The 26,994-nt window shown below is 46.4% G+C and overlaps 1 protein-coding gene across 1 annotated transcript in view; it reads right to left on the bottom strand.

Annotated features, from left to right (window-relative positions):
* The window catches only part of zfhx3b (zinc finger homeobox 3b), a 134,991-nt gene extending 109,951 nt beyond the window's left edge, over nucleotides 1-25,040 (bottom strand). The window contains exon 1 of the mRNA XM_030378032.1: nucleotides 24,621-25,040. The gene's annotated coding sequence lies outside the window, so the exon portion shown is untranslated. The remainder of the gene's footprint in view (nucleotides 1-24,620) is intronic.
* Nucleotides 25,041-26,994: the final 1,954 nt, after the last annotated feature.

The following is a 26,994-nucleotide window of genomic DNA, read 5'->3' as shown; positions in this document are numbered from 1 at the left end:
TTGTGATAACACTTTGCCTGTGTGTTTGGAGTTAGGCAGTGTTTCTATTTCTACAAGTTCCCCTAATACAGTCTGGAGACTGGATGATTCGGAGTCTGGATGATTCACCGTGAATCAGACCTGGATTCCCTCTCAAAAAAAAACACTTGTTCCATCCGCCATAGAGATTAACATTTTTTCCACTAAAGCCGATCTTCCTTCAGCCATGACTGTAAATGCTCCGTTTACAACATTAAACACGGCGCAGTGTCTGCATATTTACCATATTTACAGTTTTAGTTCACACCAGCGGCAGTCCGATTGAAAACAGAGATACTCTGTGACCCCACCGTTACAGTCTTTCCGCCATAGAAAGGTTAGCCCTGAGGGAGCAGCCGTCAGACAAAAGACAGTGCACAGTCAATGTGAACAGTGTCTTTGTGTTAAAACGCTGTCCTTTATGGGGATGAAACACATGGCGAGGGGCTGGGCCTCGGCTGCACTGCACAGGGCACGTCTTTGCCAAGCCCTGGTAGCGGCGGGCGGGGCCGATGTGGTCAACTCAGACCCGGGGAGCCCAGCGAGTAACGAGGGCTCTAAGTCAGTTTTAATAGCCACATTATTCCCCCCCTCCCCCCCCCCCCCCCCCTCCCCCCCCTCCCTCTAACTCTAATACCCGCTCAGAGCTGGTGGCCGTTTGAAGTTGGCAACAGCTGTAGTGTTCGAGCCTTTATTTGGAGGTCAGCTGGCTGACTTCACTTTAAAAGGAGAGTAGGACTCAAGCAGAAGAGGAGGAGGAGGAGGAGGAAGGGGAGGAGGAGAATGACAGTAGGAGGAAGAGAGTAGGGAGTAGGAGGGGAGAGACAGAACAGAGAGGAGGAAGAAAAAAATGATAGCCAGTGGAAGAAAAAATAAAAAGGCAGTTAAAAAAAGAAAGAGTTACTAGTGGGATTATCTGAGGGAGAGGTTAAAAGTTTGTGGAGTTGCATCTGGCCTTCTGCCGGCTCTGCTGTTTATTGCCACAGGCTTTGGGATTGGCTGCCAACATTAACCGCACCTGAACCTCTGCATAATGCACACGGGTGAGAAACAGGAAGAGGCGCGCACACGGTTGGCCCGTACGCCACTCACTCTCCTGCCATGAATTTGCACTATTTCTCTGCAACCATTTGCATGCATGCTAGCGAGTGTGCGAGCAATGCAATGCATGTCGAACACAAGGATTCCGATCCCCCTGCGTTCTCATTCCTCTCTCCCTCCTCGCTCCGGAGGAGAAGTGGCCGACTGACAAAGCCCCGAGCCCCCCCCCCCCCCCTGCCGGCCTCGGACCCGAACCCCGCACACACGTCCCTCCAAAGAGTCCACAACAGCTCTGTGTTTCTTCTCAGAACCCCCCCCCCCAGCCATAAAACTATGGAGCGACTTTCAAGAGTTCCAGGACTAAGGACATGTCAGTAGTAAAGTCAGTCCTGCGTGTCATACCGCAGCCGTGCAGTATGGACCTGACCTGGGTCACAGTGGGCACACATCCCACACAGAGGACATGTGGGGGATACCACCCACCACTGGGCCACAGAGACAAGAGGCCTCTCTGTTCATCTCCTCCTTTCTACTGCAATTTTCCTTTATAGCGTGCCAGCTTACACAGTGTGGCACAGAGATGCGCGACCGCGCACGCACACGCGCACGTGCGCACCCACGCACGCACACAGTCGGAAAGGGTCTACAGAGAGGGAGGGGATGTACTGGAGAGACAGTAGGAGGACAGCGGAGGTGGAGGTAGAGGTGGAGGTGGGTAGTGTGTGCGAATGCGTAAGGGGTGGATGGAGGGATCATGCCCCAGGCATTATAGACAAGCCTAGCAGCCAATTAGTGTAAAATACCCCCCCGCTCGCACCCCTCTACATTTACTACCCCCACCTTCCCCTTTTCTTTCCTCCTACATACGTAAACACACACACCAGCCGTGCACACCCACACAACAGCGGGCACGCACACACAGACCACACCACACACACATGCACAAACACCTGCTCGTGTAATGGTCCCTATAGTATGTGCTGGAATGCTGAATGCTGCTCTTGATCTTAGGCCCTATCAGCAGCCATTAGGCGCAGGCCTTCTTGATTAATATGTAAACCTTCACGTCTTGGGCTAACCTCTAAAGAGCACTTGGCTTCCTTCTGCCACAGCAGTATCCAAATTCACTTTGGCCTGACACGTCTCCCCCCTCTGCTTGTGGAAGTAATACCAGATTACAGAGCAACTGTTGTTAAATGTTTATATAATGTGTTTTTCCTGGTTCTTTTTCCCCCTGCTTTGTTTGGACAGCTGTAGTTTAACAGTGGGGCATCTGCTCTTGCACGGTTTCCTTTGTGCAGAATTGACATCTCAATTCAACTTAATAAACATAAAATACATATGGAATTTGGCTGTGGGCCATCTCTCCGGATAATGGGTTTGGCTGATACATTTTCCATTGTTTTGTTTTGTTTTTATGACTCGAACATCTTTCCTTTCTGCTTTAGCTTTGAGCCCAGCCACAACAGTGCATGGTCTGTCTGCTGGTTCTCAGCCATGCGAGGGTTAACTCGTCATTCTGTGACTCACGTACAGGGGATGTGTCCTGACAGGCGACCCACAAACAACACATTTCAGCAGAGAGCACACGGATTCACACACAAGCCCACAAAAGAGGGGGATTTTCACCAGAGCAAGAAGTGCTGACAAAACAAAAGGAGAGCGAGAGAGAGGGACAGAGAGTGGTAGAGAGAGAGGTAGAGAGAGAGGTAGAGAGAGAGAGAGAGAGAGAGAGAGAGAGAGAGAGAGAGAGAGAGAGAGAGAGAGAGAGAGAGAGCAACTTCTCAACAACATTCCTTCCCTTGTTAAATCAAAGCAGGGGAGATTTAAAGAAACACCCATCAAAACCCTCCATTGACCAATAAGCGACTGCGCCAGGGTGCTTGAGGCTCAAAAAATGGGTGCGACGAGGAGATCCAAGCGTGCTCCAGGGTCAGTGTGAAACGTTTTGATGCGTATATATTCGGCCCACGCCGGAGCCAGCACGCATGCGAGTGTGTATTGATGCACATGTGTGTGTGTGGACCGTAGGCCAAGCCCCGGCTGGAAGCTCTCCCAGGGCCCAGATGCTCTCTGTCAACACTGCGGCCCCAGAGAGAGGAAGCAGGGCTTTACAGTGGCCGCCTGCACACCCAGCCAGGACCTGGGAAGACCAGGAGCCAGGAGAAGACACAACCTGTTTCACATAAACACACAGCCCCCCCCCCCCCCCCCCCTCTCCTTGCCCTCCCCCCACCGGTTCTGCTTCCCTGGCTCTCTCTGCGTCTCAGTGTATACAGGCTAGGTTTCTAGCTAGCTAGCAAAAGCGAGTCTTTGCTCTGAGTTAGCTATAGGATAGAGATAGAGCACTATAGATAAATACTACCATTGCTCTCTCTCTCTCTCTCTCTCTCTCTCTCTCTCTCTCTCTCTCTCTCTCTCTCTCCTCTCTCTCTCTCTCTCTCTCTCTCTCTCTCTCTCTCTCTCTCTCTCTCTCTCTCTCTCTCTCTCTCTCTCTCTCCCTCCCTCTCCCTCTCTCCCTCTCTCTCCCTCTCTCTCCCTGCTGCCTCCATCAGGAGGTAAATAGCTATTGGCTGCTCAATAAGTGGCTTCAGTGCGTTGGAGTGAGGGACCTTTTTTTTCCCTCTTCGGCGCTCCTCCAGCCTTGACAAGCATGTATTGACAGAGTAGTTACACAGCTACCCGTTGGGGGAAATCCTCCACATTGTGCCCCAGGCAGCTGATAAATGGAACTGGTACACTACCTGCAAAGCGTGACCTCATCGTGCACAGAAATGCATCGCGTGCACACAGCTCAATACCTTATCCACGCACGCACTCATACACGCACACACACGCAAACACGTACGCACGGAAAATGGAGTTCTAATGATTATAACGTACGCATATATCATTAATAATTGAGCGGACAAATCTAGAGGAATTCTAGTACAGTAACATTTGGAAGTTACACACGCCTCAACAAAAATGCAAAATGCATAATTCTCTGATGTCTCAAAATGAATGCAGATTTCAAAAATAGAAACATTAGCAGACAACCCAATGCTCAGTATGTGCTGCAATTAGCATAATATCATATTAAAAGAGAAGCCACTCAATAGGCAATTAAGGGGCCTTGGAAATCACAATCTAAACCCAACGGATTGACGTGTATTGACAAGATAAATATGTAATTTGAAGGGTGGGGGGGGGGGGGGGGGGGGGTGAGCATCATATCTGTCCCTACTGCTGATCAACGGTCTGAGGAACACGTGGTTGCTGACTCTGTGCGTCACCGAGAGCGGCCGTGTTTCTCCCCATTAAGGCCTCCCTCGACGAGGCTCAGCGTTTGTCGTCACTCGTCACCACGGCACCCGCTTTTGAGGGGGGGGGAGGAGCTTGGGCTTGGGGATCAAAATAAACAAACACCAAAAAAGCAGTCCCCGGGTCTGCCAGGGGGGCCTGGCGCCCCACGTCACCTGACCTCTCTGAAGTCAGATGCGCTGCTGATAGATAGCTGGTGGTGCGGCACTCGCTTTCACTTTGTGATATGATGTCAGTAACCTTCATTGATCTGCGGGCAGGCGAGCACGCCTTATCGCTGCCTCTCTCCGTTTGTGATATACTGTGAGCCACGGGGCCCGGGCTGCTTTTTTAATACACTGCGCTGTGGGTAACAGTGTCTCGGGCCGACCTCCCTGTGCCTACTAATACCTGCGGCCATATTTTACCACGGCGCCGCTGTGATGGCCGAGCGAGATAACGCATCAACTAACGTGGTTAGGGCAGATGACGAGCACCCTGGTAAAAATGGGAAGTATAGTAGTGTAGTAGTGCAGTGCAGTGGACGCAGGAGGTCTTCATGACCTATAAAAGTCCTGATAGGGCCGGTTCACATGAGTGTATGGTACATTTCAACCCCTCGTCTGGACCCTACTGCCCACTAACGGTGGTTTCTGATGGGGCAGAGCCTTCAGTAGATGAGTTGAATATCAACCTCTCGCAGGACATGGGCCAAGAAGGGGAAGGTTTTGTGCTGACAGTACAAACACACACACAACCAGGAATCCCTGGGTGGATTGGCAACCCTGCCTCCGTCATCGTTCCAAACCAATAAAGGACCTCACAAAACGCAGTAATTATCGGAGACATGTGTTGTTTCTTAATGGGTGCTCATATACCTGTAAATAACCAAAAAAGAGGTCAATAGTGCAGGCTGCATAGCAGTGGTCTGGCTGTCAGCGCAATGGATGGTGGTGACATTGAAGCGCCGCAATAAAAACACAAACATGCACACTTAACATGTGCACCTAGTAGTGTTTCCCTTCAATGTACACAGAGACCTAACCTCAATCCCCCCATGTAGATGGGTTGAGGAAAGCTGGAGATAAAGGAGAGTGGGCGACTAGCGCTAGAATCTCCTCACTATTGATTTTAGCTGTTGGGTATTACAGAGGGAAACAGCGGGTTTATCGGGCCAGAATCCCTCTGCACTTTCACTAACTAAACGAGTATTTCCCGGGCTTATCAGACAAAAAGCCTATTACTGACATTTTCTCTGCCTCGCCCTCCCACAACAGTGCAGAAAGACGAGACTAAGGACCGAAACCACATTCGGTCAACCGATTCATTTTGGCATCATGGTAAGCTGGAAGTTAAAGGTGCCATTTATGCTATGTACAAAAGGGATACTGCCTTTTTTTGTATATTCTAATACCGTTTTCTCTCTCTCTCTCTCTCTCTCTCTCTCTCTCTCTCTCTCTCTCTCTCTCTCTCTCTCTCTCTCTCTCTCTCTCTCTCTCTCTCTCTCTCTCTCTCTCTCTCTCTCTCCCTCTCTCTCTACCTCTCTCTCTCTACCTTTCACTCTGTCTCTCACTGTCCCTTTCCCACCCACTCTCACACTTGTGTGTATGAGGCCTATAATCAGGCGAGATAATGAAAATGTGAAAATCCCTAAGAGGAGCATAATATCGGACTTAATTACAGGGAAAGAATATGTATGTTTTAATTATGGAGAGAAAAGACCCAGAGAGATACCTGTGAGGAACCTGTAGCCATCTCCAAATCCTTCTGGCTTGCGTCCTCCCGTATTATCTTCAGAGCCTAACGAGAACCCTGCTCTAAACTCGTCTGCACCACCCTGGCATGAATAAAGAGCGCTCCCTCTTCTTCAGGGATGAAATTATACTCAGGGAAACATTTTGAATGCGTACCCATTTCCCAATATTAATAATGAAGAATTGTAGAGACAGAAAATTTCCCCTCAGCAATTACTGGGGAAATCCATACACTGATCAATGCGCAATTCAAGGGATAGTGTTAATACATATAGCATATGGACTATGCTGCATTTGTATATGAATGTGAGAAATAAAGAGTGGGTTTAATGATCTACATATTTCATCACAAGCGGCAGTGGATTCGGAGGAAGAGAGAGAGAGTTGGAGGCTGGGTGAGTGAAAATAACTACATAATAAAAAAACAAAAATATATACAATTTGCAATATGTAAAGATGATCACGTTCATACAGCCCTATAGGTCTTGGATGAAAACATCAACAAAACAAAGTGTAGGCCGAACACAGGGGCAGTATATTTGTAATAAAATGAGAAACCAATAAAGCCTTGTCCTTATTTTCCCTCCTTCACATTGAACTTTGTGGAGTTTTGTGGTTACGGAACTTGAACTTGTGAATATAAGGCTTTGGGTGCTGGTTTGAGCAACGCGCATTTTACACATCTATACGTTCCGTAAATCATGTTGTACATTAGCATAGCGGCGTAGCGGAAAGTGGTGGGCTTACGCGCACCACTCCATAAATGGGACCGCACGTGGGGACGCAGAACCGTGAGAGCACGCAGTGACCCCCATGGGCACAGAGAGAGAGGTATAATTCCACAATTAGCAGGTATGGCAAGCGCCAGAAGAAAGATTGGGGGTGGCTAAGCCCTGGTCATGCCCCCGCCTTGCCATCCTCCGGAGGACCAGTGGCGGTCTGCCCGGTCCCCTACTGCGGCGTCTCTTAAGCAGCCCTGTAATTTGCTTGGGGTGGAGATAAATCTTATCTGGGAGACCTGATTAAGTTTTTAATTTACACTCCAATCAATAGCCCTGGTCTATTGGCAATGTGTCTAAAACTCTATTTACCAAAGGAATCCCTGCTATCAATTGATCAAGGACCCGGCAGCCATAAATTATTGCCATGCGTGTGCCTGTGTGTGTGTGTGTGTGTGTGTGTGTGTGTGTGTGTGTGTGTGTGTGTGTGTGTGTGTGTGTGTGTGTGTGTGTGTGTGTGTGTGTGTTGGAAGCAGTGAACAAGTGGGTGAAAGAGGAGAGACGGACAGCGAAATAAACAAAAAGAGAAGCAAAGTGTTCATAAGCTATCAAAAAGCCATATCACGTATGTACATTACAATTAGAATACACAAAGGGCACTTTAAAAAAAGGGTCTGCTCTATTAGCTACTCTAATCCTGCTAGGCAGACAATACTGTCCCACACCGTTGGTATTTTATCCATAGAGTGTCCAAATCGTCTGGACCGCCCACTTCCGGAGCTCACTGCATGTGCGCAATTATCTGTTTATAGTCCCGAGCGGTCCCAACGGTGCTGTTAAAGAGGAATCTGCTTGGCTTTGGGTTCTCCAAGCCAGTGCTTATGCCATGTTCCGTGGCACTTGGCCTGGGAAACAGAGGACAGAATTGTTCAGGGACCGCTTGGTCCGACCGTGACATCCAGGAAACGGTCTGTCGGGTTATTTTCAGCGGTTCTCATGTTTGTTTAGGATTAAAGAAGGGACGGATGGCGGGTGGGGTGGGGTAATCTGCGCAAACTCTACTTTGTCGTAGCAGTAAAGAAGCAATCCTTATCTGGGAGAGTCTTCTTCAGAAAAACAAGGCTCTGTTTTGGCGTGAATAGACGATGGACAACGTAAAATGGAAACCAATGAGCAGGGTGGCTGTCCTTCCGACGTTTCGACAGGAAGTCCTGGTGGTTAGAGGGTGAGGGGGGGTAGGGGTCACGGGGGCTGGTGTTGGTCTTGGTGTTGGCGTTGGGGGTGGGGGCAAGTGAGGGACGGGGGGGGGACGGGCTGCGTTATCACCGTGGAAGAAAGTGTCATCGCGGCGGTTCTACTCTCACCCTGCTGACTTGATGATTCCTCAACGTGAGATCACTTTTGACAGCTGACCTTGATACCAGCACGCGCCCCCCCGCCCCCCAGCTCCACCAAGACTTCCTCTGTCTGAAGGACTGCCACCCCCACCCCCCTGGTATTAAACACACACAAAGAGGGGGGATCCTGTTTGCCATACATTCTGCCTACTAGAGAGAGACACACACACACACACACACACACACACACGCACACACACACACACACACACACACACACACACACACACACACACACACACACACACACACACACACGTTCAACAATGTCATTGAAAACCTACGATGTCATTGAAAACCTACCGAAACGCTGCCATTACGAGGCGTTAGGTCTGCTACACATGGTCTGTGATGTGAAGAAGTCCTTTTCCTCAAGTCCTCCGGCCGTTTCCAGTCGGACACAAATAGATGAGCGGAAAGGCTGAGGTTGTTGGGGACACTGTCCACACCACACCCACACACACACCGACACACACACACACCGACACACACACACAAACACACAGGAGAACCAGGATAGATATCATATTTATATTTCTTTCTATTTGTTTTCCCCAGAGCAGGCCAGGCTTAGCGCAGCGGCTCCCCTCTGTGTGGAGCACAGCACACGATAATAAAGTGTTGGAGCACCGTGTGCCTCTGACAAACGTTTGATGGGATGTTGTCGGTTACTATGTCATTAGCAGAATGGTTGACGGGTAAAAATCTGGCATAAACATATGTTGGAATCGGGTGTAATTACAGCTTCAAAAAACCAAAAGAGCGTCCACATCGGAGTAGTGAATCACCTCTGCAGCTGGCTGAGAGAGAGAGAGACAGAGACAACGACGAGAAGACAGAGAGAGAGAGAGAGAGAGAGAGAGAGAGAGAGAGAGAGAGAGAGAGAGAGAGAGAGAGAGACATTGAGAGAGAGATAGCAAGAGAGAGCCAAGCGAGCAAGAGAGAGAGGAATAATAGACAGAAAGTACAGTGCCCTGTTATCCTCACCTCCTAGGTGAGCGGGGGTGAGAAGAGTGCGGAAGGCTGGTGGGGGGGGGGGGCAGGATATGGATGATGTACCAGTGAGGCAAGACAGGAAGCCTGAGCTAGGAGAGCCAAAGTCTCTGGTCCTGGCTGAATTATCTAAGGAGCTACCGACAGATATGTCTAATCAGACCCCCATCCTTATGTTTCTCTCTCTATATATCTCTCTCTCTGTCTGTGTCTGTGTCTCTCTCCCCCCTCTTCCTTGCTGGCTAATGTCTCCGCCTGATTCGATTGAGGCAATTAGGCAGTAATCTATAGAGCCGAGGAGTGATGGAAACGTTTCCCACTGTCCTCCTCATGTTTCTCAGAGCTGCTATAATTAGCTAACTTTGTTTCTCATTAAACATCAGAGCAGTATTTACATACCCAGATCCAATTTGGCCCTGTAGAGTCCATTCCTTTTTAACCATTTATTTTAAAACCCTGTGCTTCTGTAAACAACGGAATGGAGGGTGCAAAGGGATATGCAATGGTTGAAATCCAACAACTGATAGATGCATTCTGAAAGAGTGGTTCCTGACTGTGCTACTACACTGGCTGAAGTCACATAGTACAAAGCAGAAAGCAGTGCAGGTTGATGAAACCATTTTTTATAGTAAGGTTCTGCTCACATCTAATGCAGTGGGTGATGGTTTAAGATGGGTTACATGTAATTCATCGAGGAAAGTAAAGGTGTCTAGCTAATATATATATGTTGGCCAATCTCCTCAAACAATAACGCATTACTGGATGACATTCAAATATGGTACGTTTACTACAATCATAATTCAGTCAACACATAGAAAAACATAGAATGTGCAGTCTTATGTGCAAGTCGGTATATAACGCTAAATATATTGTTTATATTCTTTGTACTTGACAAAGATTCCTTCTGAAACAAACAAATCTAGTAAATACTTATATGCTTTCTGTGAACCTTTAAGGTTATGAAGGGGGTGAAAGCAGTGTGTAGCATTTGTTCACTTTTCTGTTGATATGCAAAGCACCAGTGTAGATCATGTTGTGTCCCTATGGCAACACTTCCCTGCTTTGCACAAATGTAATGATTAATCATGGCTTCATCAGCAAATCCCCAAATAATTGTGCCATGAGTGTGTGTGCATGTGCGTGCCCGTGTACGTGTGTGTGACCTCGTGCAGTAAGGTGCTGTTTCCCTTTTTAGCTAGCTGTATTGCAACATATGATATGGCTTGTATAAATCTATGTGCAAAAAAAAAAAAGATAAGTTTCTTTAAGTTCCCAAAAATGTAAAAGAAGCTCTCTTAGGTCCATTGGGTCAGCACAATTTTTTATTTGTGCTGACTTCAGATATACAGCTGTATTGTGGATATGACCCACACCTGCACTGGCGTGATACTTTGTCTAATTACATTGCTCCATTGTCACCTGCGGCTCATCGCAGGACGATGACACCTACCTTTGGTTTTTGACGCATTCAAATATCAGCACAAAGCTAGCCACTTCTACAAAACTCCCACTTTCTAAAAGCATTGTCACAACCCAACCTCTGCTTTAAAGCAGACGCCTCATGATAGACGTTTGCAAAAAAGATGTCTGGCTTCCGTTGGACATGCCCTTTAACCTGAACGTGGACATGGACATAGCAGGAATTTGCAGAATTGATCTCCTCCATTTTGTTTTGCGCAGACTACCATTCTACTTCTATATTCGCAGACTTTGATGTTGTGATACGTACTCTGAGTGAAATAAAATGTACAAAAAATATTCAGATTGAATAATATACATCTTTGCATTCCCTTTCATCTAAGCCAATACTGGAAGCGGTGTAACATATATTCAAGCTCCATTGGGATCATGCATGGAGGGAGGACAAGGACCGGGCGGCCATGGTCTGACAGGTCTGATATCACAGGGCTATCAAAGCCCTGTGCAAGGTGGAGGAAGCAGAAATCCAATCTATTCCTAAGCTTGTCTATAAGAACGGTGTCGTTTGAGAGAACATATGCAGGAACGCAGCCAGGACAGTGGAGAAAAGTAATTTAATCAGCACTCCTCTCGCTTGACACAGATTCACTTTGTCAGCTGCGCTTTACCAGCAATTCATCTTTTTGAAAACGGAGACAATCCAAACAATGATTTCTTTCTCTACTCAAATACCTGGCAAAAAAGGGAGGGGGCGGTGGTGGGGGGGGGGGGGGGGGGGGTCTTATAAGGTGTTGTTATTGGCTAACCCAGGCTCCCCTCAGAACTCATCCTATCAAAACAAAGGTATTTTGCTTAGACAAGAAGTGCTCAACTTCCGATATTCCAGATTTAAAAATCCATGCCATAACTCTACATTTCGCTCTTTATTAAGGGAGCCATGATAAGGGAGCACCCCTCCTCCTTTGGCTGTTCCATAACCCCCACCCCAGCCCCCTTCTCCCCCTACTCCCTTGTCAGCACTCCTACTCAGCCCGCTGCAGGACTCGAAGTGGCCGTGGTCCGAGCCACAGAGGGTTAACTGCACCGGCCTTAGCCGTGAAGTGAAACAATGAAATAATGGCAGCGAGTGGGCGCTCAAAGACAGTGTGTGTGTGTGTGTGTGTGTGTGTGTGTGTGTGTGTGTGTGTGTGTGTGTCTGTGTGTGTGCGTGTGTGTGTGCAAGAGCATGTGTGCGTAAGCAGAAGCATGTTTGTATGTGTGTGTGTGTGTGTGTGTGTGTGTGTGTGTGTGTGTGTGTGTGTGTGTGTGTGTGTGTGTGTGTGTGTGTGTGTGTGTGTGTGTGTGCGTGTGTGATGAGGGGTGGGAGGGTCTCAACACAGGCTTCTGCAGATGTTGCTGGGGCTCGCTGGGTCACACAATCACACGCATTAGCATTCCTGATGGAGGGAGCCCAGATTAGGGGCCTGAATGCCTTTCTCCACTCTGTCAGGACTGCAGCCGGAGAAGCCGAGCCAAGGGCAGGAGAAAACCCCAGACATGTGGCAAGAACAGGGTGGGGGGGGGGGGGGGGGGGGTGGTGCATGAGTGTAAAGCATTTCGGGCGGCGTTAAACTTGACTGTCTCGGGGGAGATGCACATAAAATTGCAGTGGGACCAAGAAGAAGACAACAGGGTCAACGCAGAGTTAGACAGACAGGAAGTCCCGCACAAGGTAATTTCGAGGAAGTGCTGTTCATAACCCCGAAAAAATAAAAGCACAGCAAGCTAAAAATAACTTGAAATGAAGCATGTAGCAATGCAAAAGAAATAAAGATCTCTGTTTGTATTTGTGGCCGGGCCAGTGAATGAGCATAGACAAAGGGCTTTCTTTCTTCTTTGTGTGTCAAATAGGGAGCGAGAGAGAAATAGAGAGAGCATTATTGTGCCTGAGAGAGAGAGAGAGAGAGAGAGAGAGAGAGAGAGAGAGAGAGAGAGAGAGAGAGAGAGAGAGAGAGAGAGAGAGAGAGAGAGAGAGAGAGACACACACACATACACACACAAAAGACAAAAGCTTTTCTGAACGTATGCTAGCTCGTCCTTTTTCCCACCAGGACAGAGGTCCGGAGAGGCCTCATATTTCTAGAAGCTGTCGGGCTCGGGGTGAGAAGGAGAGACCAGTGAGGAACAGCTGTGTTCTACGAGGTGCCCTGGCTCCCTCACACACGCCCCTTTGATCCAGCCAGCAGCCCCCCCCCCCCCCTCACGCGCGTGTGTGTGTGTGTATTTATATTTGTGTGTGTGTCTGTGTGTGTGTATTTGTGTGTGTGTGTGTGCGTGCATGTGTGTGTGTGTGCTTGTATGTGCGCGTGTGTGTACTTTAGATGGGGTACCCAAGGTGGGATTGTAATTGGCTTAGCGAGGTGCACAGGTGGTGGCAACCCGCGGAACACGGTCAGGGACATTCTAGGGATGAAACTGAGACGCAGGCAAACGCTAAACCAGATCGTTCTCCCTATCCGTGTCTCCCTCTCGCTCTCTCAGGCACAAGCGAAGAATTCTTCAGGAATGCAGCAGGGCCTGTCTGTATGGCTGTTTATTCTGCAGACGATTAAGAATGTGTATAGGCCCGAGACAATATGGATAGACGATAAATATGTTCAGGCACGCATGCACACACATACACTCACCCGTGCAAAAAAATAAGATATCAAAAGGGGTACAAAGAAAGGCGTGTGTCTTCGCCTTTCTTTGTACCCCTAGTTTATATGGAGGGCTGGTTCTCACAATTAACACAAGTCACTATAATAAACCATTTCTGTAGAACAAGAGGATGGTGTCATACTTTCAGATAATCATATCATTTCTAATAACTCACAGCAGTCCTGCCTGTCCACAGAATGAGCAAAACTTCCCGATCAGTACAGGAGTACACCTGCCAGTTCTCATCTGTGTGAGACAACAAATGACAGCTTCGGCCAGCTGCTGTTGGCATAGGAAAATAACTTAGTTCCCTTTAGGCAGGTGAGCCATTTTTAATGGTGTCACGTGTTCCGGCTGCCCTGTGATGATAGAATAGAGACTAAGCAAAGTGAGACAAAAACACTGCTAAAAGCTATGTGAATATGTATCAGTACTCATATATAGTAAAGTCTTCTGTCAGTGGGGCTGACGCTGGCCGCCATGAAAATGTGAATATTTCTTTGTGATATTGTTAGGGGAAGTGTAACCCATGGTTGCAGCTTAAGACTATCAGTGACTTTACAAGTTTAATATTTGCCTCTGCCTGCTCATAAATTTGCATGCCATTAAAAGTTGACCTAAATACATTTTGATCACCCCTGAAGTCATTAGCAGAGAGTGTATGTTAGTGTGTGAGTGAGTGAGTGAGTGAGTGAGTGAGTGAGTGAGTGAGTGAGTGAGTGAGTGAGTGAGTGAGTGAGTGAGTGAGTGAGTGAGTGAGTGAGTGAGTGTGTGGGTGGGTGGGTGAGTGAGTGAGTGAGTGAGTGAGTGGGCGAGCGAGCGAGCATTTTTACTGCAAGGGGCAAAAAAGGAGAGTAACATTGGGCAAAAGGAGATTAGCATCAGGCCAAAAGGAAAGTAACGCTGGGCCCACCAGATGACAAAAGGAAGTAAACACGGCCAGTGCCCCAGCTCTTTAATCGACCACATTAACTCCTGCACCACACTGGGGGAGGAGCCAGCGGCACGCAGGCAAACAGCACAGTCACATAAAAGGGGAGTGTCAATGAGGGGGCAATAAGGAAAGACAAGGAGTAAACAAGCAGGGGAAGTCCGGGCCCTAGTGTGTTCCAAACGCCATGCCTCTCGCTGCCTGGCACACACACAATGGCCCCACTGTAATTAGCCCACCCCTATAGCTTGTTTAGCATTTGCATATAAATGCCCGCACAGGCAAAGCGCTAAACACGCTGACACAAGCCATGCCCAGAACAGACGTCTGCCCCACCTCTACCCCTCCAGGGGGTCTCAGGGGTCCACTTAAATTGGGCAACCCCACTCACCCCACCCCCCCTACTGTAACACCCCACCCCAGCCAACCCCATCCCAGACTTGTGCCGGACCCAAGTGCAAGCTGGCACCCATTATATTTAAGGTGAATGGAGCCCTGCTTGGTTCCTGTTTCTGGTGTATTGTGAAACAGTCAAGCCAGGCTTCCTGTGGAAGGCCTGCAGTGCGGTCTGCATGAAAAAGACAAACATTTTGTCCCAACCACAAACGCCAAAAGCCTAACTGGAGAGGGACCAGAGGGGTTAAAGATTGTTCTTGAACATGCATGTCGCATATAGAGTTCAATTGTCATAGAAATGCAAAAAAAACATGCATGCACACACAAATGCACACACATACACACGCGCAGATGCTTACACACACACACGCACGCACACACACACACACACACACACACACACACACACACACACACACACACACACACACACACACACACACACACACACACACACACACACACACACACACACACACACACACACACACACACACACAGGATAGTTGTGAGGAAGCCAGAGGTCTCCAGAGTGTGAGAAATGTGTGTTCCGCACAGCTCAGGGTCAAAACACATTGGCTCGTTTAATGCGCTCCTGACAGGGGGAGAAAAAAATGCAGATGAGGCAGATCAGAACATTTACATTCTGCCTTCCCGTCAATGGTGACAACCTATAGCTTATTATTTGGAAGTTTGCTCCTTCTTTGCATGTTTCCCTTTTTCATCCACTTTTCCTCTCCATCTTAAGTGTTATGACAATTGAGGATTCGTGAAACCAAAAGGAACAGCGAGGCACAATGACACGATGAGAGTGATGTATATTCTTTGCTTCTTCTACGTCTACCCACCCTGCAATACGGTGCCAATTTAAAACACTGTGGCTGAATGCGAGCACTGAGGAGGGGAGAGATGCAAAGCACAGTGTTTTCCCATGTCCAATAACTGGTTAAAATAAAAACCGGCGTGTCAAGAGAAGACCGGAACAGACGAGCAGCGCGGCCTGAGCCGACTTCCTTAATGTGGTCAGGATGTGCAGTGTTTTCCTGTTGCGTGGGTGCTTCGTTTGCTTTGCTGTCCCTTTGCAGGCAGCGGTATCGGTTCTATTCATGCGAGTGACACACGTTCACACTGCAATATTACAATACAACCGTAGATCCAATCAATACAATCATAATTTGATTATAAAAAATAACACAGATTAAAAAAAATATGAAGGGTGGGGGAAGGATTCCCAGTACCCACTCCTCAACCCCCCTCCTATTTCCATTCATTAAAACCCACAAGGAACATGAATGCTACGGCGACCAGACGATGCGTGTGACGTCACAAAGCCGGGGTCGGCCGCCTGTCACGGCCGTCTAGCCCCCTGTCGGCCCCCGAGGGGGCTGCCCCGCCCTCCCTTCCTTTCTCCCTGTCCCCGTCTCCGCTGCTGCTGCTGCTGCTCGCCCCCCAAAAGAAAGGCACTCGCAGAACAAGCCGAGGATCGGCCGCCGGCGGAATATGTAAAAGGCCGCAGGTCCGTCACTGTCATGAGACTCACCGGCCCCATTAAAATGGCTACAGCCGAGGTGGAGGGTGGAAGAGAGGCCGTGCATTAAAAACAGGGCTGGAATGCATTCGGAGAGAGGGAGAGGGAGAGGGAGAGGGAACGGGAGAGAGAGAGAGAGACTATTCTCCTTAGGACATGCAGAAAAAACACTGCTATATCTCTAGTGTTTGGTATTGCTGAGTGGGTGTCTGCCTCTCTCTAATCAATTTATTATGAGGCACTGAGGTCCCTGTGTTTGTTCATTTAACACAGGCGAAATGAGGAAGAGTGTTTGTTTTAGGTACAGTAGGGCCCGGCAGGGAAGGAGAAGTGCAGAAGGGGAGAAACCCTGTGTGTGTGTGTGTGTGTGTGTGTGTGTGTGTGTGTGTGTGTGTGTGTGTGTGTGTGTGTGTGTGTGTGTGTGTGTGTGTGTGTGTGTGTGTGTGTGTGTGTGTGTGTGTGTGTGTGTTTGGGTGTGTGTGGGGGTGTGGGCGTTTGTGTGCGTGTATGTGTGTGTATATAAGAGTGTTTGTGTGTGCGGGTGTGGGTGTGCATGTATGTGTGTGTGTATATAAGAGTATGTTTGTGTGTGTGTGTGTGTGTGTGTGTGTGTGTGTGTGTGTGTGTGTGTGTGTGTGTGTGTGTGTGTGTGTGTGTGTGTGTGTGTGTGTGTGTGTGTGTGTGCGTGTGTGTGTGTGTGTGTGTGTGCATATAAGAGTGTGTAGGTGGGTGAGTGTGTGTGCCAGTCTGTGTACACCATGGAGGAGGAAGGGGGCTGCACAGTAAAGAGAGACAGTCTTGATAGATGAATGTGAGGCATAATAATGTAACTTTGGGGAAGTGTTGATTTAATTGTAGCCTGGTGTAACATTTAATGTAGCCTTAGGAACACCTGGCGCAGAGGGTTTACACATGGGACAGTGCCAATTATAAATCCAGCCAATCACAACCCGTCCACAAATCCTCTGACATGCCCAGTCTTACAACAAGATGCCGGTTTAAAAAGATGAGATGGTATGGGGGCAAACACACGCGCGGCACTCTCCTTTTAATTACAATGTCTGTCGAGGTGGGACACTGCTATAAACAATCATCTGCACAATCAAACAGTTTTTATCATATTATAACCCTCTGAAACTGAAATAATGATATTGTGGTGCACACAGTAGTTTTTGACTGTTAGTATTCATCAAAAATATATAAACTGGGAGCCTGGCTTTAGAATGGCCATTTCCTCTCGCATTCAGCCCGGCTGAGACTTCAATAGTCTACCTTCACCTACCTTCAAAAGTATGACACCAAACCCATTTATATTTGATAAACTATACCACACATTATTCAAACTGAACATTATGAAGATTATTTTTGAAAAGTCTGATTGATTCATTTTTCATGATGAGATTCTTCTTTGTATCACTATTATATGTCTTAAACATGTTAATAAGCAATATGAGTTGCATAATAAAGAGTAAAATCCCAGTTGTTAAAATCCCAAAATGAAGATATTTGTGATAAAAACCGACCAACATTCTGAATAATTCTGTGTTGCAGCGGAGCTATGTCTGTATAGGTTTGTGTCTCTGCGTTCGGTTTTTTCTTTCATTCTGTGTTTGCACGTGTGCATCTATAAATGATTATGGCTTGTGTTAGAGTGTAAGTCTGTGTTGATTTGCGTCCATGCGCTTCGGGTTCTTTCACTGTGTTTGCATGTGTGCTAGTGGCCTTTGTATAAAAAGCCAAAGATATCGCTGGAGCCCCGATGGAGAGTAACCATCAGAGGGCTAGGGGGGCTGCAGCACTTAGAGGCCATTTTATTGCTTTGCTGTGGTCAAGTGAGGTGCACCGAGCTCAATGCCACCACAACAATGGAGAAGAGGGCCGCAGAGACAAAGAGGGCTGTCCCCCAGCTTCTTAACCCTTTCACTCCTAGGAAACCCACTCACCCAGGGCCAGGGCACAAGAACACACAATAATCTTGCTCACCTCAGGAGCCATGTGACAAATAGGTTGCAAAATAACAAACGCATAAACACACACACACACACACACACACACACACACACACACACACACACACACACACACACACACACACACACACACACACACACACACACACACACACACACACACAAACATAAATATAATTAATGGTATCAATGAGAAAAACGCAACGCGGGCAAACCCCATGAGGCTCCATGCAGGACTAAGGAACGCTGGATTCAAATCCATTTCCCTGGACAGGTAACAGCCGTTGCTGCACCCCTATGCCTTGTGCAGTAGTGAGTCTTCACCACTGAAATACATCATCTCTGACTGGCCCCTCCTCTCTCTCACTCTCGCTTTCTCTCTCTCTGCTCCATTGAGAACATGGACAGACTGCCACACATTTGCAAATGAATCACGCTTTCTGTTGAGATTTTTTTTTTTTTTATCCAGTGAAAATAGGGGGGGTGTAAGGGGACTGGAGGTCTGCAGAGACGGCTCTTCTCTAATCCTGAGTAGGATAAGCTGTGAGGTACACATAGAGGAAGTGCCACAGACCTGCCGGGGTCCAGCACATCTTAACACTCCATTTCTAGAGCCTCGCCTTCATTCACACACACCCACACCCGCATCCATACCCACACCCACACCCACACACACACACACACACACACACACACATATGCCCACACATATACCCAAAAAACACACACACACACACACACACAAACTCTCCATCGGCTGCCGCAGCACAAAACTATGGAGTAGTCACACAGAGCAGACAAAGCAACACAAGCACACAATATACACACCAACCTCCATCTCGAAAGCAAGCCATAGACTGACACACTGGTGCAGAGAGCCTTATAACACGTCACATCAAATGTATGAAATAGGGGACATAATAAAGAATTTGTTTATTTATGGTTTCAATGTATAACAATGTTTGGTTTTGCTATGAAGTTCCAAAAAATATATTTTCGAGCACAGCATAAATATGAATGAGGCAGACAGAGCAAGGCAGCTGTTTGCTCCAGCAAGCATTGGGCTCTCTTGTTCATCCCTAACCATGGGCCCCTGCCCACTGGCAAATATAACAGCTGAGAGAGCCTTGTAGCTAAAGCTAAACATGTGTGCGTACGCATGCGTGCCCATGAACACAGACACATGCATAAATATACAAAGCCAAACATGACGTGTTCATTTTTTGGCTGTAGATTATCCGTAGATAGAACAGTCTATGAAGAATCAAAAAGTGGTAGTCAATCACTATGCAATTGTTCCTTTTAAACTATACCAAAGTTTTGTATCAATTATATTTTTAACACTGTAAGGTCAAATGTAATCGTTCATGCACACCATTAACACAGATGAGATCTAAATACGGGTCAGTTATAAATCATATTTTTCCATTCTGTATGTTATGCTAGCTGGTGGGCCGTTCTGTCGCTACAGATCTACAGCATCACAAAGGCACGCCAAACGCGCCGAGTATTTTAATTCTTAGGCGACACAACACGGATCTGACCGACGCGGACAAAAACAATATGACACAGGGGCATGCGGTGATCACGGCAGGCAGCGCCGTGACACGGAGAAAGAGGAAGAGAGAGTGACAAAGAAATGAGGGGAGGATGAAACGGCGAGCAAGTGTGTTGTCAGAGCCACAGGCCAGAGGGGCCCGGGCATTGTTCCAGGGGCTCAGAGTGGGGAGGGAAAAGGCAACCTGGGCAGCCTGTGTGTCTATGTATCCTCCATGTTTTATGCATTCTGTCCTTTGTGATGATAAGCGTCCGCACGGAGGGCGGAATGCTGGCCTCCAGGGTCCTAGAGAGGGTGGGCTCGTGGTGGGGTGTGCGGTCGGCTGGGTCAGTGTGGGACTAACCCCTAGCGAGCCCGGCTATACCGCGTGCAGCCATGTACATATGTGTGCATAATATGGGGCCGATGTACTGCAAAACCGAATACATACATGCATACAATATCATACATGCATCGATACATACAGCAGAGTCAACTGCCTATGAATCAATCTGTCCAGGACAATGCAACAAAACAAATATTATTTTGATGTGCTTACAAACTGACTGAATATATACACAGTGTTTAAATGGCAAGTAATTCCAATCAATGGATGGCAATAAAAGGTTTAAGAAAAATCATCTAAAAAAAAATCCCCTGTCTTTAGTTCAACTCTAATTATGAATCCAATATTTTCTATTAAGTCAGTGTTCAGCACATTTGTGCTTCTATAAATACTGCATACAATATATCGATATCTGTTATAAATATAATATGTATGCTATTGCATGATAATAGATTAGATGATACATGCATGCCATTCCACAAAAATACAAAAAATAATCAAGCAAGTACTTGTGGTGAAATGGGGGCTACTAGGGTTCAGATATAGCATGTGCACCAACGCACACACACACACACACAATCCCCCCCCCCCACACACACACACACACACAAACACACACACACACACACACACACACACACACACACACACACACACACACACACACACACACACACACAAGCACACACACACACACACACACACACACACACACACACACACACACACATACACTCTCTCACACACACACACACACACACACACACACACACACACACACACACACACACACACACACACACACACACACACACACACACACACACACACACACAACTGTTCAGTCAATAACTTGTCCCTGCACTTTCGTCCATACGATAGATCTGTACACTAGCGGACACCGGACCACCAGTCACAACAAGACCCCAGGTTAAACACACACACACACGCTCCCCCCCCCCACACACACACTCACACCTGCACACACACACACACACACACACACACACACACACACACACACACACACACACACACACACACACACACACACACACACACACACACACACACACACACACCCTATGCCGCAAATGGGAATGTAGATCCATTCACTCATTAACATTCTCATCACTGCATTTCCTTTAACAATAATAATAATTCTGATAATAATTCTAATAATTAAAATAATAATGCAACAATAATAATAATATCAACAACAGACATTTGTGAATTGTATTGTATTACACTAAATAAAACATCCAAAGTGGCATGCTGTTCACCCAAAGATGGCTCTCCCCAGCTAAGATCGTGACTGTCAGTCCTGAGAGTGAAAGTTAAGTAGGGAGATACAGGGAGAAATACATAATAGAGGCTACAGAGAGAAAATGAGAGACCGACACAGAGAGAGAGAGAGAGAGAGAGAGAGAGAGAGAGAGAGAGAGAGACTATGAGTGAAAAAGGAGGGGCCTGACAACCAGAGGATCTATCTACCTTGTCTCTCTCTCACACACACACACACACACACACACACACACACACACACACACACACACACACACACACACACACACACACACACACACACACACACACACACACACACACACACACACACGCACAGATAAATATTGCCACTCTTAAACAGGACTTCAAACAATAAGCAATAGTCTGCATATGACACTTGACTCAAATGTCCTTAATGCAATGCCAAAACAGACAAATAGAAGCATCCAATATCTACATTAGTCCAACCTCGCGAAGCCTGTTAATATTATATCCTCATTCTGCTTATCTATACTGATTATTTTTTAACAATAAAACTGCGAGCATCAATTCATTAGAACAATTGTATTATGATAAAAAAACGAAGCATACACTCCACAGATAAAAAAAAAGATGCATTAACCATAATTTCACCACAAAAATGTATTGCAAATCAACCAATGCTAAAAGCTTCATAAAATATTGCGGAGGCCCGAAAACCTACAAACGATTCGAATCAAGACTGAGATACATATTAAAAAAGGAATACAAAATTGGAATGAAATCATAACACCAAATGGCAAAAGGTCTACTCGCAATAAAAAAAATATGCCGACGGTAGATGCGTTCAAATATGTCTGCTGATTGTAACAAAACAAGGAGAGGGGAGAAAGGAAAGAAATAAGAAAAAAAAAAAAAAGAAAGGTCGATCGAGAAAGGATGAGAGAGATCTCGAGTTTGCGTTATAGTAGGGCTACCTGCGCGTAACGCCGTCCTGACTATTATAGACATGCATAACGGACCGACAAGAGGGAGTTAAGGCGATAGATGCATGCAAAAAGTATCCTATATCTTTTTTTAAATAAGATAATAGGGCATAATAATCCAACAGAGAGTCTCTATGGCCGAGTTATTTAAGAGGCAGATATTGCTCTAGTCGCTCTAGGCAGAGGATCTGGAAGGGGATCTGTTTGTGTGATCTCCTCTCTATAGCCCATGGCTATCTGACCCCCACCACCCCATCCCACTATCAAACCATCTCCCCCTTTTTATCGCGTCTACTATTCCATATGGCGGTGTCTGTATTCGAACTCCTGTCATATCATTCAGGTATCACTAGGCCTATATACTTTGCATGGATCATGCAGGCAATACAATTTACGAAGTGAGTAAAAAGGCTACAGCTTTTTGCATGCATTTCTTCAGGGAAGGGGCTCAAGCAAAATAAAATATCACGGCTGACCCTTAAGTAGGCTATGGTCGAAGCTAGACCGGTAGCTTTCTCCTCTCTGTCCCATCGAGACCAAACTCTTTATGCGTGTGACTCGCTGGTGCACGATTTGAACTCAGCCTTTTAATCTCTCTTTCACTCGCTTCGTGACCCCTGTTCCACTCTTCCTTGCTCTCTGACCCCCCCCCCCCCCACCCCCCCCCCCCACCCCTTTCTTCCAAACCTCCACATCCTCGACTCGCAGCCCGTCTCAAGGCACGTAAAGCCCAAGACGGTTTTATGCATTGAAGACAAATAGCTCAATCCCGTCCCAAATCAACAATAGTGTTGTGGTTACTTTTGAAAGATATTTCTTTGGGAGATAGGGCCTATAGCCTATATGCGCATCTGCATCGAGGGAGCAAGTATATTGTCATGTTTTGTCATTTTAACCAAGTATTCTCGTGTGTGTGTGTGTGTGTGTGTGTGTGTGTGTGTGTGTGTGTGTGTGTGTGTGTGTGTGTGTGTGTGTGTGTGTGTGTGTGTGTGTGTGTGTGTGTGTATAATATATATATAGACACAACTCGTTTTTTAACTATATTTCAACACGGCCTATTTGGCACCATGCATCGTTTTTCGCGTCGCTATTATTGGCGAAAGGATACAAATGTAGGTCTGGTTCAGTCCATGTATCCTAACTATACAGCAGGTCATGTTGACTTGGCGCACGCAAATAACCCAAGACGTGGTTATACGCTCGTAATAGTCTATGCTTTTGAATCCATCGTGTCTGTTTTCCAGATCAGAAACATTCATTCCGGTCCGTAAGCGGGGAAAACGACGCGAGAAAAAAGTGTTCTCGCGTCTAAGGGGTCACACCATAACCAGATCTCCGGGCTTTGCAGAGCCGTAGCCGCCGCCGCTCGGCGTCGGGCTCCGCCGGATCCGAGGTCTAGCTGATCCGCTCTTGACAAGGAGACTCCGCAACAAACAGCACACCGCACTCACACAGACCACGCACACACGCACACACGCACACACGCATGCCGATCGATTCGAATGTGACTCGGCCAGGGCATGAACAAGAATCGACTCAAACATCGAACCTCAAAGAAACTAACGTGCCACACAAAAACGAAAGAAAAGGGGTTGCCAAAGTGGGGGGGAAAGAGGACTAGTAGCCGAAGTAGATCTAGTCCTAGGGCGGATGGATTGTAGCCTACGTTTTAGACTCGTGTCGGTGGGAGAAAATGTGTTCTTTCAAAAAAATGGAGTTACACAAGTCGACGAAAAGCATGAAAACCCTGGACGTGGCGAGTGTCCTGATGTGTCAACACGTTAAAGCGGACGGTGTACCCCCTATATCTTTCCCCCGGACGCACTCACACGGACCCCCAAGGCTGGACTATAGGAGCTCCTCTCCGGGCATCGCTCCTGTGCAAGCTGCCGCCCAGACCCAACGTCTGCTGCCTAGCAAACCCATTTTCACAAGCATTCGTGTTCTAGATTAGGTCTTTCTTTCTTTCTTCTTTCAGCCCTCAAATGCCTTTTTCCCCCGACCCCCGGCGTAATGCACATATGTGGTTTAAAGCCAGCGATGTCTAGCGGTCAACAGTCTGCAGTGGATCGCTGTCTATTTTTCTTCCGTTGACGAGGAGAACCGGGGGGACGAACGCAGATGTAAACACAGGTAACGATACGGATAAGAGAAAAAGAGCGAATAAACCAAGCTGCTTTGTACGGAGAGAACTTGTGATCGACAGTATAGGCTATTTGTAAGAATATAGGAATAGCGACAGCCCCGCTAGGTGAAAGCTGTACGAGCAGTGGGAATAGAGACTCACAGAAAGAGAAGTGGAAAGAACAGACCGTGAAAACAGAAAGAAAAGAAACAAAACGCAAAGTTGAAACTTACAATTTCTCGCTGCCGTTTGGTGATCTTCGCTTTTTAATCCAGTATTGAGTCGATTTAGCTAAAGATCCCATGGAGACAGTCCCCCTTTTTGGTCAGTTTGCGCTTAGGATGGCAAAAGAAAGATCATTGTTGTCGCCGAGTGTAAAAACGGAGCAGTCGGCTATTAGTTGTAAAGGCAATATACAAAATAATTCGGATGCAAAGCAGGCGATGAGTCTTGTGTTAGAGGGAGCGAGGAAGAGGTGAAAGTGAGATCTGATGATTGAAAAGAAAAAAACTCTTTGGATCTTTATTCCTGCTAATTAGTTTCCTGCAAAAAAATGGCTGTGATTAATTCAGTGCGCATGTGCTTCATTACACAGGCACGGAGGGAAGGGCTAATTAGCCGCCTTCTGGATCAATAAGATCCAGCAGAGGAGAGAGGGAGGGAGGGAGGGAGGGAGGAAGGGAGCCACAGAGAGGAGGGAGGGAGGGATGGATAGATAGATACAAGTAGGAAAAAAGACTAAAGTAATGATCAGGAATTTAGAAAAATATGGAATTAAAGAACAGCGCAAAGTAAGAGTTTGATGATAGGGAGAAAGACGGGGAAAAGTTAACACTATAGCCGCGGAGAGATCCACTCACTATCGCTGGTTTTTCCCCTCTTCTTCAATCTTTCTCGTTTTTTTTTCTTCGAAATGTTCTGAACAAGTATAGTGGATTCAAAACGACGCACGGTATATACGTTTTTATAAGAGGGGGAAAGAAACCAACCCGTTTGTGTATTTTGTATATCTTGTTGAACGGCTGATAAGGCACGGGTCGGAATAAAGAGTGTAAATGTGATGGCTGCTTCGGCAAAAGGTGTTTTCATTTGTAGAAGAATATTATTATTGACTATATGGGCATATCGTGTGTAGAGCGGGGAGCGTTCGACGATGCAGACTCCTGTTAAAGTAGGCCTATGCTGCCAAACTCTTATTGTTGAAACACATCAGTAACACAACTAGATAGTTTACCCACAACTTAAAGGCTTCCTTGTTTTAAAAGTGGAGACAATGGACTGTGGGACGGAGAAGGAAGCAAAGGTGACTGCGATGGTAGGAAACTTTGTAGTTGTGGTGATCGTTCTTGTTATAAACTGGTTATAGTGATGGTTGGCTGTAGAGCATCCCGAGTGTTTTCTTATTGACTTCATACTAAATGATGCGTTCAGGTAACCTATAGCGCTACTATTCTGGATATTCTTTAGTGGGCTATTATACTATGTCCTATAGAATGATATCAGACTCCTACACACGCATTATTTAACTTGAACTGTCTTGTTGTAAGCTATAGCAAACACCGCAAAAGGGGATCAAAAGACGAAATGACATTGAAAAACCAACAACCTATGCAAGAATAACGCAAAGAGCCATTCCCATCAACATGCAGAAACCAACATACGACGTTGTTTAACTCGTCCATCATTTAACCAAGATGTTTAACTTTAAACCCTTTTTACCCTGAATAACAAACACATAATAAGTCAAATATACAATTAAATGAAAAAAGGCAGGGCGTATCGTTTCCCAGGCGGAGACTTAACTATTGCATGATCTTAAAGTTACACGTAAACAAACACATTTAACGTAGAAATATGTATTTTCTTATCGTTTCAACGCATGAGCATTCTCCCGAACGTTAACTTGCCTAAACCATTGAAATAGTATGCAATACGAAAACTCCTGAATGCAATCCAAGTTCAACTCAATACATGGCCTGCTTATTTAAGAATATGTTACGTTATGTAGGCCTATATTTACATATGCATAGGCTCATATAGGTACTTCATTATTACATATAATATTTAGCTCTAGCCTTTTGGACATTTACAAAATTTAAAAGTCTTACGGTATGACAAGCCATGCATTGTCATAGGTCTAAGGAGAACGGAATATCATTCCATAGGTGGCACAAACCAGTGGTCGCAATGCCAAACGTGTGCACACTCCGTTGACTTCAACTGACAAATGTAGAACACCTAGATTGACAGCATGCGACATGCATGCGTTTGTCTTTATATCAATTATTGCACATGGACTACTTTGCATGTTTTATTTTAATGATATAGGCTACAAGGCATATGAAAGGTAATTTCTATGCATTTCAAATGTGTGTTTTTTCCCTGCAGATATTGATGTGCTATTATAAAGTTTTTCATGTTGTATTTGATTTTGGTTAATTTTTGTCTCGATTGTTTGTATAATTTTAAAAACGATTTTCCCTCTATCTCTGAAAAAATACGCCCTTTAAGCGTTTTGCTTCATAACGGATATCATCATGTCATTAATTGTCTTCGAAATTAAAAGATACAAAAATAAAATTAACCTTTGAGTCCCCCTGTGTTCTT

This window comes from Gadus morhua, chromosome 14 (genome assembly GCF_902167405.1).
Source record: "Gadus morhua chromosome 14, gadMor3.0, whole genome shotgun sequence".
In the NCBI taxonomy this organism is placed as follows: domain Eukaryota; kingdom Metazoa; phylum Chordata; class Actinopteri; order Gadiformes; family Gadidae; genus Gadus; species Gadus morhua.
This window is presented reverse-complemented; position numbering and strand designations above follow the sequence as displayed.